Source organism: Lissotriton helveticus, chromosome 9 (assembly GCF_964261635.1).
Source record: "Lissotriton helveticus chromosome 9, aLisHel1.1, whole genome shotgun sequence".
NCBI classification, from domain to species: Eukaryota; Metazoa; Chordata; class Amphibia; order Caudata; family Salamandridae; genus Lissotriton; species Lissotriton helveticus.
The window spans coordinates 244,984,285-245,006,225 of record NC_136070.1 but is presented as its reverse complement, the minus strand read 5'-3'; positions in this window follow the sequence as shown (position 1 = coordinate 245,006,225).

Below are 21,941 nucleotides of genomic sequence, written 5' to 3'. Positions count from 1 at the left end.
CGAGGAGCCCAGGATGAGGACCTCCGTCTTGTCCGAGTTCAGCTTCAGGCGGCTGTTCATCATCCACTTGGCTACGTCTGTCATCCCTTCGTGTAGGTTGGCTCTGGCGGTGGCGGGGTCGTTGGAGAGGGAGAGGATCAGCTGGGTGTCGTCGGCATAAGAGATGATGTTGAAGTTGTGTTGGCGTGCGATGGCCGCAAGGGGGCTCATGTAGACATTGAAGAGGGTGGGGCTGAGCGAGGAGCCTTGAGGAACGCCGCAGATGACTTCGGTGGCTTCTGATCTGAACGGGGGGAGGCGGACTCTCTGTGTCCTTCCGGCGAGGAAGGAGATGATCCATTCAAGTGCCTTCTCTTGGATTCCGACGTTGCAGAGGCGCTGCACTAGGGTGCGGTGGCAGACCGTGTCGAAAGCCGCGGAGAGGTCCAAGAGGATGAGGGCCGCTGTTTCCACGTTGTCGAGCAGGGCTAGGATGTCATCAGTGGCTGCGATGAGGGCGGACTCGGTGCTGTGGTTGGCCCGGAAGCCAGACTGCGAGCGGTCGAGGGATCCATTCGTCTCGAGGAAGGCGGCCAGCTGCTTGTTGACGGTCTTCTCGATGACTTTGGCCGGAAACGGGAGGAGCGAGATGGGGCGGTAGTTTTTGAGTTCGGTGGGGTCCGCTGATGGTTTCTTCAGTAGAGCACTGAGTTCGGCGTGCTTCCAGCTCTCTGGGAAGGTAGCGGTGTCGAAGGAGGTGTTGATGATGTCCCGCAGGTGGGGTGCAATGACAGCGTCGGCGTTGTTGAAGACGTGGTGCGGGCAGGGGTCGGTTGGAGATCCGGAGTGGATGGAGTTCATCGTGCGTCGGGTTTCTTCGGTGTTGATCGGGGTCCAGGCGCGGAGGGTAGTGGTGGGGGGTGCAGGTACGGTCGTGGGGTGCGTTGGCTGTGTGGTGAAGCTGTTGTGTATGTCTGCGATCCTGTTGTGGAAGTAGGAGGCGAGGGAGTTCCAGAGGTCCTGTGATGGGGTGATGTCGTTGTTTCCGGCGTTGGGGTTGGAGAGCTCCTTGACGATGTTGAAGAGTTCCTTGCTGTTGTGTGCGTTGTTGTCCAGTCGCTCCTTGAATGCAGTTTTCTTGGTGGTATGGATCAGTTGGTGGTGTTCTCGAGTGGCGATCTTCAGGGTGGTCATGTTGTCTGGTGTTGGGTCTCTGCGCCAGGCTCTCTTGAGGGCTCGGCAGTTCTTCTTGGAGCTCTTGAGTTCGTCGGTGAACCATGGTGCTTTCTTACTGCCGGGTCTGCAAGGCGGGGTCCTCAGAGGGGCGAGGTAGTCTGCGCAGTTGCTGATCCACTTCGTGAGGTTGTTGGCGGCCTGGATGGGGTTCGTTGAGCTGGCGGGGGGGTCCTGGCTCAGGGATGCGGCGAGCTGGTCGGCTGTGATCTTGTTCCAGCTTCTGCATGCCACCTGTTGCTGGTGGTGGTGGATCGTGTTCTTTCTGAAGCTGAAGTGGACGCAGCTGTGGTCCGTCCAGTGGAGTCCGGTAGCGTGGCTGAAGACGATGTCCTTGCTGGATGAGAAGACGGGGTCGAGTGTGTGTCCGGCGTAGTGGGTGGGGGTGGTCACCAGCTGCTTGAGACCGAGGTTGGCGAGGTTGTCCAGCAGGGTGGTGGTGTTGCGGTCGTTGTTGTTTTCCAGGTGGAAGTTGAGGTCCCCGAGGAGGATGTAGTCAGCGGAGGGGAGGACGTGCAGGCTGATGAAGTCGGCGATGTCTTTCTAACACTTAATATAGGCCTCATCAGCTAAAGCTGCCCCCTTCCAGTCCAGTGATGCTGATGCCACCTTTAGTGTCCATTAAGGTTCAACCCTCTTCAACATCTCCATGATGTATTTAAAGAAAAGGGCATTATATGTATGTGGATGACTGTCAAATTTGGTGAATAGGCTAACAAAAAGTCATAAAGTGCCTGGTCAGTGTCAAAAAATGGATGCAAGGAAGCTGGGCTTACCAGGCTCTGGAGTAGTTATACTCCTTAGAAGCTCTGGTGCATCCCTTTCTCCAGGGGCTCCGAGCAGCATGGGGGATCACAGTGATGGTCCACTGGTGAGCCTCGTGCAGCAGGGGTATTCAATTGAGTGTCTGGGAGTTGCACGCAGAAGAGAAATGCAGAGATGTGCCCTGCCACAGAAACCTTATTCCAAGATGGCACCGGCCTGACTACTGGGTTGGAAAGGTCAGCTTTAGGAGGATGCACTGATCGGCCCTGGTGAAGGAGACACACAGAGGGTAGCAAGGTGTGCAATATCCCTGAGAAGATGTAGTGACCTGGAGCCTCCTGCCTACTACTCTTTGCTATTTCAAGGCTTGTGGCAAAGGAGAGGATGAGGAGATGGCGTTGGGGAGTGTGTACCACATTCAGACCTAAGGTCTTGAGTTGAGTGGATTTTCCCTCTGTAACTGCTTGGGCCTGTAACCTTTAAAAGGACCTAGTTGCCCACGTCTTTGATGGGGTGGGAGGCGACATCTACAAGAGGCATCAGCTCAAGCTGGGCCTTGTGGTTGCGAAGCGGGATGTGGCTCAGGCCTGGAAGGACCCCCAGGCTCCTAAGATCGGGGTGTGGAAAAAGGGCCTCGATTTTTGCATGGGGTTGGAGTGGCCAATTTTCGAGGCAAGAGGCTGCCCTAGGAAGCATTACAAAATATGGAAGAGGTGGGCAGACTACAGGGCCCTATGGCTGGAACCACCATCACTGCCAAGAGACACTGAAGGACTGTTGTAGAGGGGTTCTAAGGGCGTCATGCCATGTATAGCACTGTATATGTAACTCTTTATTTCTTTGCAGGATGTAGATGACACTGTGCCAGGGGGGAAGGGGGATCCGGGTTGGGGGGAAGAGTGGTGGTGGGAGGGGGTGTAGATGGGTCGGGAGTTGAGGGGTTTTGTTTTAAGATAAACTATGGATTGCTGTCTCTGATGATAATTACTTGCTTGCAGCTCCTCCGGGGTACGGAGTGCTGCCGACTACTGACTATGTGCGATCTATCAATAAAAAAAAGTTTTGAAAAAAAGGACCTAGTTGCGAATAAATAGAGTGTTTAAGTTTTGGTGAGTTGCGATGGCCGCTAAAGAAGAAAATAGGAAACCTGTGAAGTGTGACCAGAAAGATTTCTTTACTATAAAACGGTATTGCAGAGCAGAAGAGGTGATGACTCCAGGAAAGGAAAGAGTATGAGGACAAAGATCAGAATCCCCAAGGAAGCAATTCCTTGCTATAGGCAGCCAAGCATGACTTATAGGAATACAGAAGAATATTGAGCAGAAGGCCACTTCCATTGATTCCGCCCTTACATCCATTGATATTAGGATTTCGAAAAAGGAGAGAGATGATACAACATGAAATAAACATCAAGAAAAAGTCAATTTGCAGGGGAGTACAATCCTGATATCGCCAGACTATAGCCAGGCAACGGAGCACAGGAGGAGCTGTTTACAGAGTACTAAATAGGAAATGCTCCAACTGCCTGTGGTTTTGCACAATGGCAGACGACATCTATTCATACGCAGGGAGGCTGCAGAGGCCTTTTTGGAAGTGAGCTGAAATGAATATATGGACAAGATTTGAATTTGGGTATACCTTCATTATTTCTTATGCCCTTGACTGGGCTGTGCACAATGTGGTAATCTCCCTTAGTCTAGGTTGATTCTCCTTTTCCAATATGGCTGGCAGTCATTTTGACTCTGGGAATTGGCCAGACCTTGGTTCAGTTTCCCTCCTGAATCTTCCTCCATGATCTCCTTTCTAGGTTTATACTTAATGGAAGGGGTGAGAGTTTGATTAAGAACGTTAATAGCGAGGTGGCTTTATTATCTTCATGGGAAGGTTTTATGCTTGATTGTAATGTGGCATATACTATACAGAGTTCCTGTAATAATACATGTTTGAAACCTAAAAACTGACAGCATCCGAATTGAAAAGTTGAATGATTCGAGCACTGCAAGGTGTGGTAAAAATTTGAAAACGATTGCTGTGCTCCAGGAACACCCTCTACTCCGGGGTGAGAAATATTATAGACAAAATGGAAACAAGTTCATAATCAACTCGTATACACAAGTATATGCTGTGAACCAGCATGAATTTTCCAAGACGAAGTTTATCAATTTTTCATTTCAAAGTTTTTCTTTATTAGTAATCCATACTTGGTAACGACATCCAAATGTTACTTCACATTTAATATCCAGTCAAACGGATTAACCATTTCAAGTTATCAATTAATTGACCAAAGATTGGCCTCCCATGGCCTCCCAATGCATTTCGGCGCCCGCCAGCGCCTTTCTCAAGGGATCTGCAAATTCAAATACCAATAATTAATACTACGTCCTAAGCAACCAACAAAGCTACACGCTAACTACGTTTGCTAACAAGTGTGTCCGGGGAACAGCGTAGGGGACAAGTCATCTTACTGTTTAGAAATCAAGCTAACAGTAACTGCCTTTACGCGCGCTAGATACATGGAGAGCTACAGGTTCTGTTGTTATAAAGACCATGTAACTGGACATTCTAAACTATGGAGGAAAAAAATAATATACATTGTACGGGTAATTGGAACACAAGGGTAACGAAAGGTGAATGGCCGGTATCATGGTGCCTCTTACAAATATGTAGAAGGCCTTGGGGGATGAGGCACGGGTTTAAAATATCCGCCCTAAATTACTGGTAACAGTTTTAAAGCTAACGCATCCAGGGCCGCTATCTACCAAACTAGCGGGTCACTTCAAACGAGCTTACCGGGATAAGTGGAGAACCGCTCACAGGGGTCTGCTACGCGCGAGTGCAAGCATCACGGAGTGGCAGGAAACGTGTAACGGAAGTGAATGGGGGGAGTTAGTATCACAGCTGCTGCGCTAAGGAATATGGGACTTGTATGCTAGTAAAAGCGTTGGATGAAAACAACAAAACAGAGCACATCATACAATACGATATCAAGCAGAAGATTAATACAGTTACAAATAACAAAGAAATTCCACCCTCTCATTAAGACCAAACGGTTTTAAAGATTTAAGACGATAAATCCAGTAGTTCTCTCTCTTTAAGAGTTGTGTTTTGTTGTTGATACCTTCCTGCTTATCCACTATTTCCAAAATACATGCTTTCAATGTTGAAATGTCATGTTGAGCTTCCATAAAATGTGTAGCAACCGTGGATTTAAGCATTTTTGTGCGAATGTTACTTTTATGTTCATTGAGCCGAATTTTAAGTTTGCGCTCTGTGTGGCCAACATAGTGCAATTTACAAGGGCAACTCAATATGTAGATAACATTCATCGAATCACATGTACCATTTACTCGCAAGTTGATGTTGTCTTTAAACTCAGGTGGTGATAGGTTATTGCCTTTCATAATGTTACCACAGTTATTACAGTTCATGCATGGCAAGGTCCCTTTCCATATAGAGTATGGATTGGTCTTGGGTCGTGTTTTCAAAAGTTGACCCAAATTTTTCGAACGTGTATGTGCAAACAGAGGTTCTTGTTCAAATGCTCCTTTGAAATCTGGCTCTATTTGTAGTATTGACCAGTGTTTCCTTATGATATTTTTGAAGGCTTGACTAGCTGTAGAAAATTTGCTCACACATGTTATGCGTTGCTCTTTAGAAACTGGTTTGGTGGTGAATAAACTATCTCTCGTCATGTTCTTAATTCTCGCACTGGCTTCATTCAAAATTGATGGGGGGTACCCTCTTTTCTGGAACCGTGTGGACATTTCCCACATTTGAACTTCTGCTTTTTGTGGTTCCGAGACGACTCTTTTAACCCTCATGAGTTGTGAAAACGGCAAATGTCTTTTTAGGGCTGAAGGGTGAAAGCTGTGAAAGCTCAATAAGTTATTACGATCAGTGTTCTTTCTGTATAACGTGGTGTCAAAATTAGACTCACCTCGGATGACATTGACATCTAGAAAGTTAATGTTATTTTCTTGGATATCCCAGGTGAACTTAATGCGTTCATCAATTAAGTTCAGTTTTGCAATTTCTGTTGATAGGATTTCTTTGGCACCATCCCAAACAATAAAAATATAATCAATGAAACGAACATAAAGTTTAATGTGCTCATTCCATATTGTCTGGCTCAAAATGTTCGTCTCCTCGTAGTTCCTCATGAAGATATTCGCGTAGGTCGGAGCAGCCGAATTTCCCATGGCTAAATGCATTGGGAGGCCATGGGAGGCCAATCTTTGGTCAATTAATTGATAACTTGAAATGGTTAATCCGTTTGACTGGATATTAAATGTGAAGTAACATTTGGATGTCGTTACCAAGTATGGATTACTAATAAAGAAAAACTTTGAAATGAAAAATTGATAAACTTCGTCTTGGAAAATTCATGCTGGTTCACAGCATATACTTGTGCCCAGGTATACGAGTTGATTATGAACTTGTTTCCATTTTAGCATCAGAATTGACACATACCTACATTTTCTTAAACTGAGATACTGCTCCTTAACCAGGTAACCTGCCTTCACTCCATATTGATTGGCCTCAACTCATGGGCCCCCTGCCACTTCCCTCTCAAAAAGTCTGCAGTGAGGGTGTAGCCCTAAATGCAAATGACTCCCTGAGTGAAAACACATTATATCATCTACACATCCTTTGACCACTGCTACATCTGTTGCTTCAGTCTCAAAGGAATGGTTTGATCGCCAATGTGACTATTATAACACATTAAAAATATGATTTCCTGGCAGAGGCATGATTAATCTCAAAAGAGTTCAAAACTATAATGCTTGCACAATTTGTCTAAAGCAGATGCACTCCCAAACATTTCCTAAGGGCCACAAAGTTTGGTCTGTGATGTGACCGAAGGCCGCATTGATGCCAGCAGGATGGCAAGGTGGGTATAGGGGAAGCAGGGTATAAATCTAGCATATTAAGAGAAGCTCGAAATACATGACTTCAGGATGCGTGTTATGCAAAACCTTCTCCTGTGTTTGATTTGAATAACCTATAATGTTGTTCATGTAGACCTGAACCTGGGCCACCAAAAGAGTGCACATAATGACTGACTTGCCTCTTAGTTCATTATTGGTATTGTTATTAATATGGTAGTAAATTAAATCCTTCTAAATTCATAATTGAAAACTATCACTTTAAAAACATACTTTTCAATGTACTGATATAATCTGATGTACCAGGGTAAAAGGGTTTTGCATGTTCATAAAATAAACATTGTTTTATTTTTTTAGAGATCTTATCATTTTTTTACACTTTTGTTGCAAGATGTTTATGAAAATGAAGGTGTTCCTAAAGTTGGTGCAGGACGCCCTAGTTGCTTCCTTTCTTTAACTTCAATTAAGCTTTAAATATATGCTTGCCTGTTGATTCAACATCTTTTTAATGCTAGTATTGAGTCAAGTGAACAGCAGCCTAGTGCTGCTGTTTAGGAGGGGGGCGCATGTTAAGTTCAGGAGGGCCGCATGCGCCCTCGAGCCATACTTTGAGTATCACTGGTCTAAAGCGTACCTGAGGGTAGAGTTTAAGACCTATTAGTTCAGCACAATGCTCTTTATATAATAAAGTTCTATCCTACATCACAAAACAACTACTGCCAAAACATCTACCAGACATGTGGTAGGTCACCATAAATCATCTCATCGTACATCTAGTGAGCTGCAATGCTTTGGTTGCAGGTCATTCCGCACTCAATGTTCATCCTTCCTCCATTTCTAAGAACTCAATATTATTTCCTAAAATTAAGAAAACACCTAAATAGTGATCTCTTCTGCTGACATTTAAGCTGCTCCCCTATCACTCAGAAGAAGCTCTGAAGACTCTTGTGTTATTAGATTTAATGTATCAGCTGATTATCCTGTTGCTTACTTTCTGAAATTCCACCTTATGGCAAGCTTTTCAGAGTGACCTCCCACCATTTTCTAGGTCCTCTCCCTTCTTTTCTTGAGGACCTTGATAACCTACTAGGGCTACTTTCTTTTCTTGCCTACCCACACTCCAGCCATTGAGGTCAAGGTACTGTGGATGCCACTCCCTCAGACTTCGTCATACTTCTGATTTCAAAGGAACTTGCATGACTTAGATATAATGATTATCAGCTAGGGGGAGGTTTGCATGTGAAGTTATGAAAGATACTGTAATTGTACTTCACATGATAAAATAAATCTTGAAATGGGTCTGGTTTCTGCTACTTATCAAACAAATGTATTTATTATCCCTCAAATCCATTCAATTTTGCACTTTTTACCACTGCGTCCACCTAACAATGTGGCTGTCCCCAGCCTTCTCTTTCCCATCCAGAGGATAGTCCCTTTTTTGCTTTCTGTGGCTTCACTGTTTATTCTTTCTTCTTCCCTGTTCTGGAAATGTCCCCATATGTCTCCTTCTCTTTATCCTGATTCTTTCTTGTCTATTGTTCCTCCCTCTAGCCCTTCCTGTATTCTAATTGATTAAGTAAGGTTTACAGGCCCTCCTGTCATTGGGTAACTCCAGCCTCCTGTCTTGAAAACTGGCCCATCCAGAAGGTAAGTCCTTGGTCTGCTCCATCCTCTTCCCCATTAGTATCTTCTGTTCAGGAAGATTTTCAATCAGGAAACTTGACAGGGAATCTACATTGTTCTGAAACTGTTCAACTCTATGAATAACTGAAAATATAGTGCTTTATGAATAACTTAAAATATAGGGCTTTGTCCTTTTATGTGCCATCCACATTAATGGAGCATGGTGTGTGAACGGGAGAAAGGGCCCAACTTCCAAATAACATTGTAGGGATTCAGTTACCCACTTGATGGCCAGACTTTCGTTTTTTGATAACTGAATATCAAGTTTCTCTGTGATGCATTCGGACACTACGATATAATACTGGCTTTCCTTGATTGCTCATACCATTGAAGTAAAACAACCCCTAGTCCAATTTCTGTGGAATTAGTTTGGAGAGCTAATGAACTGGAAGAATCTGGGCATTGCCAAACTGGATTTGGATGTTGGAGATGCTTATTCATTTTTTCTGTCCTAGAACATAACTAAAAGGTCTAGCTATAGGGAAATGTTAGGAATGAAACAAATGTAGTACTCTATAAACCTAGGAATGCCTTAAAATTCTTCTTATTCTATGCAACACTTGCCCTATGGCTGCTTCCTAATCCCCTTATGAGTTAGTCAGCCATTGACCTAGAAGATACCCTAGATATTTATCCTAGGGAGCAGACAATATACTCTTCTTTGCATTTATGTGTAGCTTCTTTTTTAAGAGATTCTAACACTGGAGGTGGATGAACGAAATTCTCCTCTCCGTAAGAGGCTAAAAATATCAATATTGGATAATAGGAATGTACTAATCTTTATAGCACAGGCACTGTTTTCTCCAAAAGGAGAAATTGAAAATTGCCATAAACCATTGGGAGTAGGAAAAGCTGTTTTTGATTGAGACAGATTTCCCAATACCCTTTTCTTAGGTCTAGGGCAGATATACATTTTGCTTCCTCTAACTGCTCAATCATCTTGTCAAATCTAAGAATTTGGTAGGGATGAAACTTTGATATCTGGTTCACTTGTCTAAATTCAATCTAAAAACCTATACTTTCATCTGGTTTTGTAACTAATACCACAGAGGAGTCCTGTTCGCATGTGGGTTGTTCAATAATGGTCCAAGAGGAAGTAGACAGGGCTGTTCCTAGGGAAGGAAGGGTAGTGTGGTGTGTTGGTCACAAGGGAGTGGACACGTGGAGGTTAGAGTGTGTAAACCTACCACTGGGTATCCATTATGTTGGATATGGTTGCCTCACACACCCTTGCAGGTGTCATGCTTCATCATAGGCGTTGCTCCTCGTCGGGTAGGCGGTGCAATTCCCAACGGGCTCACCTCAAAGAGGGTCTCTTTGGCGGAGATATTTTAATCCAACTGCCTATTGGTGAAGTGCGGGTATGGGGCCAGAGGGGTTGTAGACTAGAAAGTGAATTAAAAAGCAGCAAAGGGTACCTGAGACTACTTTATTCGGGTGGTCCCTCGTTGCAGTTAAAAGTAAAGCTAGTCGGGCTTGCTGGATTATGATGTTCCCTAGCTCTAGACTAGACTAGGAAGTGTTAGGAAGTCGGTCGACATGTTTCTTGCCACTGCGCATTGGCTAGCGATTCTTCAGGACCTCATTAGTTTAGTCTTCTAACATTGGTTAAAAATTCTAACTCAGATTTAAATTTTAATGCTCATTACCAATCGCGGGAAAGTAGTACCTCTGAAGCACTGTTCCTTGCCTAAATGTCAAGATTATTATGCCTCATCAATACCCGGCGGGTTTGAACATCAGGGATGGTGCCTCTATGTATAAGGCTCAAAGCTCCTGTGTTGTAGGCTATTGTCCTACCCCTCTCGCCGCCGGGCTCTGTTCAATAATGCCCATTTATAATATCTTTTTAATTCTTCCTGAATAGCAGCTCTTTGTGATTCTTGCATGTTATATGTTTTTTGTCTTATGACTTTTCTGGGTAATGGTCATAATGTGGTGTTATGTTAGATTAGTTTTCTTAGGCTCATGGGGAAATAATCCCAGAAGTGAGTTTATGAAAAGCCATTCTCTCTACTTTTTGAGTTTTATTTTAATTAAAGACAATTAATACTTAATCTTCTGATGACATTATTGTTTCTACTAAATGCAGAGAACATGGCTCTCTTTTTGACTTTCCAATTATTCACATTGATATTTAACTCCACCTTCTCCTATTACAGCTTTGTACAGTCCTTTCCATGTTGTTAACTTTGTGTGGTCATTGAAGGGTAATAAAAACTGAGCCCAATCATCAAGTGCAAGTCCTCTAAGTCAGGTTGGACAATAATAACAATGCTATTGTTGTTCTTGAGCTTTTATCATATTATCCTTCATAATGTTAAAACTTATTTTTATACAGGCTTGTATTTGGTTTATGTACTGTAAAATAGGTTTCCCTTTATTTACTTATTTCTCCCAGTATTCCATAGCTATTTCAAGTAGTTTTCTAGGTTTACTGCAACTTGATATTTCAAATGGAGAGAATTCTATAGAAGTTTGTACTTGGCAACGGAGGACAAAGAAAGCTACGGGTAGCATCCTGTTCCAGTTCTTCCATCCCTTGTCTATCATCTAATTTAAACTATTATTGAGAGTGGTATTGTATTGTTACACTAGTCTATCAGTTTAAGGTTGGTAAGCATATGTTCTTAGCTTATTAATACCCAATTGTTGACAAATATGTTGTCTACGTTTAAAAGCAAAGGATGTCCCTTTATCCAAAAGGATTTCTAATACAAATCATGTACGTGAAAATACATCAGTCAGAGTTAACAGTTTGTGTGGTGGATATTTGACATAAAGGTATAGGCTCTAGATATTTATCAGCATAGGTTACAAGTACAAGTAGATATCAATATCCCTGGGAGGATGGAATTAAAGGTCCAACTTCATCCATACCTATTCAATAATAGGGATATGCTGTAAGGAAGAATTAGAAGGATGACAGGGATTTACTTTCCGACATACTTAACGCTCTTTACAATGTTTCTTTATATGTGCAAATATGCCTGGCCAGAAAATCCTTTCTAAAATAATATTCTCTGTTTCAAAATTCCCTCTACTTAAGTAGGCATGCAATAGATATAAAATCAGTCCTCAGAAGGAGGGGTTTGGTATTAACAATTAAGATTTATCTCTTTCACAACCTCTTCTATATAAAAACCCATTCTTAAGGAAGAAGAATGAAAGTACCTGTGGAGGGTCTTCTTGATCTTTGGCCTATCTCCAGACTTCCAGTAAAGCAGGGTCTTCCCTTTGAGCTGCTCAAAATGTCCTGTTCCCATAATCTTCTAAACTGGTTACCACTTGTTTTTTTTTTCAGGATTAGTTCTCCCTTCTTTTTCTCTTCTTGCCTCTCTCTCTTGGGGCATGTTTCACAAACTGCACTTTGTAGTGTAGTTCATCATTTCCCCAACATCTTCAGGCTTTCCTTTCCACTTTTGTGCTTATGGAAGGCACATGGTAATTTAATACATTTTGGTATGGAAACATTATGATGTTGGCTAATCCATTTCTGTATGTTAGTAGAAGATTCTGGGCTCTACCATCAATCACCTAGATCCTTGAGTCTATAAAATAGGGGCAGAATGCATATTTAGTTCCTGAATGTGATTTGATACCTTGCTGCTTTGATTCCTAGTCTTTCGAATATTGTCTTTTCAATTTCTAAGTACAGGGCGTCTACAGATGGGTTTGCAGCTTGATATGTTGCTTATAGGTCTACTGACAGCAGGAGAACAATACATAGGCTCCTGTCTCTCACGTTGTCATGCTACATTTTGTGCTATTTTCTCAAAGTTTGTGGAAAAATAATTAGGATCTTTCACAGTTTGTAGGAGTGCAGTAGGTGCATTTAGATGTACTTTTTCATGAGCCACCATTTCTGCCAGTCTTATGATTGCATCATCCTCAGTGGTTGCAAGGTAGAACTTTCTTGCTGTGAGGCATGAGCAAACGTTTCCAAAGCTAATTGCTGTGTCTCTGCTGCTGTTGAATTAGCACAACCATTTCAGAAGTCAATTATGTCTCACTTCTAACTGCACTTTGCCATAAGTCACAAAAGAAAATACATCTCTAAATGGGTCAGGTTTCTGCTACATTTTAAACAAATGTATTTCTAACTTTTTCCTTCTTATTTTGGTTCTTGGTAAATGTGCTATAAGATACAATCTTGTGTTTGGTCCTTCATATTTCTGGTGTTGGTCGTTCACCCTGTGGTTCCGGGTCTCTTATCTCTCCCAGAATGATTGCCCCACAAATATAGGCAGGTAGAATTGAGAGTGTATCAAATGGAAAAAACGCTGACTTCTTCTTTTACTCATCTTTTCTTTACCGTGTTTCTTCTTCGCTCTTTGCTTCTACTGTCAACATTCCTACAGTCTTTCCTTTCTGTCAGTTTCTAACTTTCTTTAACTGCCTTTTCTACCTGTCTTTCACTTTCTTTGTCTTTAACATTCAAGTCTTGGGCACTCCATTAGCCTCTCTTCCATGGTTATTGATGATATATGCCTGAAATAAAGTCAGTTCTCCCCGCTTTCTGTCCTTTATTCCTTAGATACTTGCCTGGGTCCAAGACCTATCCTTAGGTCGTAGCTGAGGAAAAGTGATGCCTCCTAGTGTAGCTGGGTGTGCCACTAGTCTTCCTTTTTACACCCTCTCTGGCATCTCTTTGAAGTTTGTCCTTCCTCAACATCTTACTGGCTCACGCTTCCCCAGTTTCTGTCCTCGCTCCTCTGCCCTGCGGCATCTCTGTTTTCACACCTTAGTGGGAAGTTGCCAATTGGCCACTTTATGCCTCATGATGTCTTCAGTGTATAGGTCGACTCCCTCTGGTCTGTGTAATTTTGAGCAACTGGCCCTTTTTCCCCACAGCGACCTCTGTGTGCTACTGTTCCCCACAAGTCTTCCCCTTCCTATCTAGGGGATAGTCCTTTTTTACTTTCTCTGGTCTCACTCTTTATTCTGTCTTCCTCCCTGTTCTGGTATTGTCTCCTTCCTGTCTCCTTCTCTCATCTTTCTATCCTGTCTAATGCTATTCAATCTAATTTCATCCTTATTTGTTTGCAGGTCACACACCTCCTCGACGACAGGAGGTCTGTCTTTACGACCCTACCCATCCTCAAGCTAAGTCTGCTTCATCATGACTGATACAGATACTGGAGAACTGTAGTTACAGATAAAGTAACCTGCTTCTTTTTCAGCACTGGATCTTTCACAAATTCACTCGAATGAACGAGGCAAGCAACCAGTACTAATACCAACAATTACTTAAATAGAGGAGACAATTGCCTGCCCCATCCCTGAATCTCTCACAGCTTCTGTGTCCAAGAAGTAGTGCCTTATGAATGTAGAATAGCTTTCCCTTGTAGCCACCCTGACAATATCAGTCAATAGAATTAACGGCCAACAGCGCTACCGCTGCTTATCTCGTCGAATGTACAATGACGTTTACCTGCAGTGTGCTGTCTGCCTAACCTGACAGTAGCTGATGGCTGCCACTATACACGTGGTCACTCCTTGCTTGGACGGCGGGTCACCTTTGTTCCTTCAAAAGGAGAGAAAAATTGCTCTGTCCATTTAAAACGTTCTATTCTAGCAATATAATTAGGCTGTCCAGAATTCGGTTAAACCCGACTCTGCTCGATAGTACCCTACCGACCGAAAATCAGCTGACCCGGTTTAAACCGAGTGTCACAGATTTTTTACATATTTGTTGCACCCCTTGGTCACTTGAGGAAGCCAAAGGAGTACAAACCAGGTTGGTACCGCAGATGATGGTCTCTTTTAAGAGGCATTCTTGCTACTGTTTAAGTAAACGAGTCGCACGAACTTCGGAAACCTGAAAGCATGCTATCATAGTACCAAGTCTATACTTACAGGGACAACTAAACCGAAAGACATTTTCTATTATGTCATGCTGTTTACAGCCGGTGTGCAAGGGGCGACCGCTTTCTCTTCTCGGTGCATTTGATCAGTTCTTGCTGGCGATTCCAGTGGGTGCTTTGTGTGTAAAGTCCCAGCTACGGCATTTTTATAGGGGCTTACACCGTCATGCGTGCTGGTATAACTGAAATATTTGGACGCAGGAACAGACTGCAGCATTCCTGCCTGTGGGCCCAAGGGGGGAAGGTTCAACGCTGGATAGAGAGTGCAGTCATTTGTCTCTTCGTTAGTCAAACAGACCCCCACTTCAAACCCTTGCAGCTGGGCAGGTGCTCGGCTCTTAACCCGACCTCTAAAGTTTACTTCTGCAAAGAGCTTGTTTTGATCTGACTTGGTAACCCGAGGTGAAGCTGTGTAAATTCGCCCTCCTCTTCAAAAGTGTGTTTTGGAAATGTTTTCGGGGTCAGCCTAGCAGCCATCCAAGGAGCCCCCTTCCTCTGTGCCACTGCTCACTCAGGAGTGTGCCAGTGATTTCGGCTCACTGCAGAGCGCCTCTGAGTTGCCAGGACTGCAGAGGCGGTTGATTTCAGGCATTGCTACCTGCCTGCCAGGGCTGCCCCCTTTAGATTCTCGTGTGAGGCTACTATCGGGAAGCCGGTCCCGCGGCATTGTCTCAGGGGGTCTCAGATAGCACCCCGCATGACCTTGCCTTTGCGGGCTTGGCAAGGACGCGGCAGACTCGGGAGACCAGGGTCTCAGTAGTAGGCACAGTTCATGAGGAGTTCACGGAGGCGCGGGTGGCTGGAAATGCTGCAACCATCGCTCCCACTCGCTGCCTCAGCCAAGCACAGCCCATCTTTCAATACAGGGGTGTGCAGGAAGGCACATGCACAGAGAGCGCGGGCTCTGCACTGCTGAGAGCCATGGGGCTGCAGGACGACAGATAAATGGTACACGAAGAAAGGGGAAGAGAGGTAGATAGGTTGGTAGATAGAGAAGAGGCAGGCAGGCATGATAGATAGATAGACTGGTAAATGTGGGGATACAGAAACACACGTGCATAGGTCTGGTAGGCAGAGATACACATAGGATGGGTGGATGCTCTGGGTACATTCACATTCAGAAACAGGAGGAGATAGGGTAAAGTCATAAACAGGGCTGGGGAGAAAGAAGGGAGATCAAGAAATATGTGGAGCAAGCAAGGGGCGTGAGGGGTAGATGGAGCGATAGTAGACAGAGAGCTGGATATACAGATAGATAACCAGAGACCTAGACAGGTAATCAGAAAGATAGATAGATGACTACAAGAAAGAAAAAATACAGAAGGCAACATAGATAAAAATGAAGAAACAAAATCGAAGTAGAAGGCAAGCAGTGGGTGGACAGATAGGAAGTAAAAAAGAAGAGACAGATTTCAAGAGAGAAGAGTTAAGTATGTATTGTTTATTTGTGAGTCTTATAACTGTAACAAGTTTCCTAAGCCTGAGTCAAGACAGGCCAAATCATGCGAGGGTGGCAGCTAGTTACAGAAAGCGAGAGGCTCACAGGACTGACAGACCGACAGACAGGGGCACTGTCTGATGGCACTCCTCCTGCCAGGGGCAGGTACGGAGTCAGACACTACAGTATTCACTTAAGGCGTTATCTTTACTGCCGACAGTTCGCAGGTCGTGGCTGACGGTTGTCGTGGTGCCTCACCCAGCTGTGAACTGATCGGGACACTCTGGGGGTATTTCTTATTGGTAATTGGAAGCTGGGACATTTATTGGGGGCACCCATGCTGCACCAGAGAGCGCAGGCGGGCCATAGCCCACCTCTGCTCCCTTCCTCGCCTCTCCCAGCCCCGCGTGGGTAAAAGTTTGCATGGGACTGCGAAGCAGGCCTGCTGCCGGCTGCCTTGATTGCAGCGGGTTTTATTACTAAAAGGGTTTCCACCAGGTATCTGCTGCTGCGTCTCTTAACAGGTCGTCTTCTCGCTTTGCCGGAGTTGGGATTAAATGTTCTGAAAAGGTCTGCCCTGTGGTTCCTGCGGGAAACTTACTCCACAGCAGCTTCAATTGCATCTGGGAAGAGCGCACCCCGACTTCTGGTAAAGCACAGGGCTTCCTGCCCCGGCAGTGTGCTCTGCAGTTTCATCGGGTTACAAGGCCCGAAGAGTCAGTGCCAGATCGATTACATTTTCCAGGGTCTACTCTGCCTCTCATCATTCTGTGGTCGATGGGCTGAGACAGCTTCCCGGGCACACACAGAGCCCCACCAGTCTGCTGTCTGTCTTACTGCACTTGCAGGAATTACAATGGTTTTTGGGTGGCCTCAACGAGGTCCTGAGGAAAGTATTGTAAATTATGAAATTAATTCATAAAATTAATTATGGGAGAGAGTCTTAGTAGAATACCATATAGTTCAGTTTTATTATAATATTGAACAAAAAATAATGCAGAAAAATTAACAATAGCAATAATGGCTTTCTTATCAGGTGCTCACAAATGTGACAGAGGTGCTTAAAGTGACTTTAGTGAATATATTAAAAAAAGCATTTATATACATTTATATACAAAATGTCACCACAAGGGTATTCCCACACAAATTATATACAGTAAAAATGGGGGAGTTTTCCTTGAGTTTTGTCGACGGCGTTTCGATCTGGTTTATTTTAGATCATCATCAGGACGTGAGCTTCCCTGAAATTAAAGAAGTATCAACTTGGATTCCTACGAGGCAAGGAAATTAATTGGACCAGTCTCGTGAATCTACCTTTACGTAGTCTGTGCAAAAAGCGCCAGTAATTGCAGAGGCTAATGTTGTTAGTATTTAGGGTCTTCGTTTCCAAAGGGGTATCTATTCACAATTTAGAATTGAAGAATTGAGGAGCCAGTCTTATTCCCTGGGCCAGGTATGATTTTCGTGGCGGGATAGACGTTACGAGGTGCGAGGATTCTATTCTTCGCCTCAGTGGCTCAAAGACTGCATCAATGCGGGAGTTAAACACCGCTTGGTTCTGAGCCGTCCGGCAACGCAGATAACTTCCCCGATCTGGCGTTCTCTCGAGCTCGAGCTCGAGCTCGAGCGTTCGAGCTCGAGAGAACGCCAGATCGGGGAAGTTATCTGCGTTGCCGGACGGCTCAGAACCAAGCGGTGTTTAACTCCCGCATTGATGCAGTCTTTGAGCCACTGAGGCGAAGAATAGAATCCTCGCACCTCGTAACGTCTATCCCGCCACGAAAATCATACCTGGCCCAGGGAATAAGACTGGCTCCTCAATTCTTCAATTCTAAATTGTGAATAGATACCCCTTTGGAAACGAAGACCCTAAATACTAACAACATTAGCCTCTGCAATTACTGGCGCTTTTTGCACAGACTACGTAAAGGTAGATTCACGAGACTGGTCCAATTAATTTCCTTGCCTCGTAGGAATCCAAGTTGATACTTCTTTAATTTCAGGGAAGCTCACGTCCTGATGATGATCTAAAATAAACCAGATCGAAACGCCGTCGACAAAACTCAAGGAAAACTCCCCCATTTTTACTGTATATAATTTGTGTGGGAATACCCTTGTGGTGACATTTTGTATATAAATGTATATAAATGCTTTTTTTAATATATTCACTAAAGTCACTTTAAGCACCTCTGTCACATTTGTGAGCACCTGATAAGAAAGCCATTATTGCTATTGTTAATTTTTCTGCATTATTTTTTGTTCAATATTATAATAAAACTGAACTATATGGTATTCTACTAAGACTCTCTCCCATAATTAATTTTATGAATTAATTTCATAATTTACAATACTTTCCTCAGGACCTCGTTGAGGCCACCCAAAAACCATTGTAATTCCTGCAAGTACTCTCAACCCCAGGTTGTATTAATGGGGTACCCTTGTTCTCTTTAAACACGTCTGTCTTACTGCGGCCGCACCCGAGTACTTCACAGGTCTTTAAAAAGACAATTTACTTATCGAGGCTTTGTTGTTCTTCGCCATTTCTTAGAGCCCCTGCAGCTACACTCTTACATGGAAAACAGCTAGAGCTCGAGCACTCTGCCCCCAAAAAACAAAGGTAATTCATTTATTTTTTCTAATTCAGGTGAGCGTGCTTTTTTGTTGAGAATACAGTGGCACAGATCTGTTCTAATTAATGAAATCCTTGTTTAAAGCGCTATGTGCCCTGCAGTGTAAATCGTGTTGTATTTAACGTGCAACAAGCGTCTCAAGTCTGGCAAGTTATATACGTTGTTTGTGGAAGGAAATGTGTAACGATTAAAACAGCTATAGGTAGCCTTTAGTTTCCACCTGTATACATTTTATTTCACAATAGTTCTATAGATTTATCTGACTACGGTGTGTTTTGTGAAATATTCTTAGATTTTTTTTAATTGGAAGTTTCTTTTCCACCCGTTGGTTTGTGCATATTTGCCATTGATTACATGTTTGGTTTGCTTCGAAGGTATTTAGAATAATCAATTGCAGTCCCTGTGCAATTTGCATTGGTTAGCCCGCTCATTTGATTCCCTGAACGGCAAGCCTTCTGTGTTCTCTCTTGGCAGTTGTTTCCTGTTTGCGTAGGCCGCCCCTTCTCTGTTTTAACCCCAGTCACGTGACCACATTGCTTCTAGTTTTTTTGCAGAACTTTAAATATTTTGATTTTCCTTAGCTGTACATTTTGATTGCAGCGATATCCAGCCTAAAAATGTTTGTCAAGGAATGCATGGTCACTCTCTTGTGTTGCACGAAGTTCTGTAAAATAACGTCTTACCATATGTGACGGTTAATGGTGTTGGCATACATTTTTTGCATTCTAAAATTGATTTGAATGTAAATGTGGAAATGCACGTGCTTCTGTGTACAGATATTCATGCATGTAGTAAATACAATTTGAATGTCTGTGCGGATAGGATATTACCATCTGGTTAGGTCACTAGGTAGGTAAAACATACGTCCAGCACATCAGTAGACATATGTTCATGACAGATGTGTCTTGCCAAACCATTGGGGATAGTGACATAACAAGCACATATTCTACGTCATGCCGGGTAACCCTCCCCCACCTTTGAGAACCCCAAACTTTTATTTCATGGTGTATCTTTAGGATTTATTTTGGTATCTGATCAGGGCATTGGAGGCACCCCTTGGAGAATTTCTTAATTCCCCTATGCATCAGTTTTGCTGTCTCTCCTATCATGTGCCCTTTTTGCTGTGACTAATGTTAATTGCATTCGCTTCCTTGAAATTGTGTAGTTTTGGACAGATGTCAATAGATGACAAAATAAAGCATTACAGAATGGTATGTTATCTGCATACAAGCCCCAAACACAGGCCTCGTCTACTTAGTTGACTAAACAATGCGTTTTATTGTCATTTGAATGTTACCCATTTGAGCACGCCTCAATGTGTGCCCTGCACATCATCAGCCCCTCCTCATTAATGTTGGGAACTGCTTGTGTAGTCAAATATTTTGGTGGTGGCTGCAGCTCCATCCACGTGATCTTGCAGTTAAACCAAGACGATAATTTGAAATGTTGGTGGGAAACTCAATTTTACTGTTTATTCGGTGGGATTATTGTAATATGAGCTTTGGGTTACGTGTCATAGGGAGGGGCACTCCAAGTTACAATTAGGTCAGGCATGCAAGGCCCTGTCGTTGGTGCCATTTTGTTTATTTTTGACCCCATCTTGTGAGAGAAGAGGAACTTCCAATGGGTTATTGAGCAATAACATCCGGGGTTAGCTCGAGAAACCATGTGGTTGGGTGGCCTGTGGGTTACATCCAGGGGGACCCCACATATAGAGTGAGAGGCACTTTAGCAGGCTCCATCGTGGCAAAACTTCGAGCTAGTGTTGCGTTGGAGATTCGTCCCCTAATTGAATCTCTTTCGCCATGTTCTGCCTAGAATATTTTCTATGCTGGCCCCACTTACGCAATGTAGTGAAGACCCCTTTTAAATGGTTTAGATCAGGGAGTTTTCCGGCAGACGTTTGAAATACAAATATTAGCTAGTGTGTTAATCAGCCTGCGTGGGTGAAGGCAAACATTTCTGCTCTCTCAGTCAGGCAGTCATATGTTTCAGAGCCTACATTTGTCTGTTCTGTTGCTCATCCTGGGATCAGAACATATTTTCTGTTTTTTTGTGGGGTAATTTTTGGCAGGTCACCTCCTTCAGAGCTCATAACTAAGCAGGCAAAGCTATCTTAACCTGTAGAAACACCTACTTCAGTTGAGTTAATTGCAGGCCTAGGCTGAGAGCCACCACAGCAACTAGGGCCTTTTTTGTGGCTCCTGCTGTGTGGGTATAGAGACAATTAGAGAGTGTTCACTATGTATGGGCCTCTGCAGACTTTGGTTCTTGCTCCTCCTTTAGAATAGAAATGTCCCTTCACCAACCAGGGCTTTTGAAGTCAAAGAAGCCTCACTGTGGTACTCTGCACAAGGGTTAGATCCCTACCGTAAAGGGGAATTTTTTCCAGACTTTGCAAAGGACAGCTTCATTATTGACTGCCTTAATACCTCCGAGGGCCTATGCACCCAGTTTAACGCATATGTTGCAGAGCCTGTTCCAGAGAATGTCAACCTTTAGGTGCACCAGTATTGGCATGGAAAGCTACATCAGTGGCCAGAGTTGGCAAATTGTGTACTGGCTGTTTTGGCATTGCCAGTCTCAAGTGCCAATGAAGAGAGAGCACGAATGACCAAAGACTCACTGAAGAAATATTGTATGGTGTACTACAATAAGTATGACTTGTAAGATTGCATTTGAACCTCATATACACTGTAAGTACACTGTCTATACATCATGCATCAATGAAGCAAGCAAGCAATAATAAAAGCAAAGCTTTCCATAAACACCGGTAAAACATTGTGTCAGTTATTTTTTATGGCACGAAAATGAGCATCCACTGAAAAGCACAGATCTTTTGAGGTATTGAAACCACTGGAAAACACTGACAAAACACCACCAGAATTTACCAAAAATAGAAACTGAAAACAGGAAAGCCTAAATATAATACATCAATCATCTCCTAACATCGAGGAAGTAGCGTCCTCTCCACTGCATTGATGGATTTATAGAGAAAGACACAGGGTGAAAAGTCCATTCAGATGAAAGTCTGTGGGAACAGAGCACAAACATCTGCTTAGTATGAAGAATAAAGGTATGCTTATAGAAACGAAGGAAGGGTTATTTGATAGTGCTTGAATTTCACGGTCCATTGTGGCTGACATCACCAGCAGCAAAGCCACACTCCAAGGCGTACATAACTTCTGCTATATGAACAGGTTCAAATGGACTTTTTATCAGCTGCAACAAGACCATATGAAGTTCTCATTTGACCAATGGTTGAGTGAATCATGGAGACTGAATAATCGGAAATGCGAAATCTCAAAATCGGTTCTATGTGCATCTTCATGGACCTATACTTACACCCTTATTGTGCAAGCAGTAGCAGATCTGGAAGTATTGGATGTAACTGGAGATCCATGTGCAAATGCTGGCTCAGTCATCTCTGGAGCTATGAGTATGATGCACAATATCTCTT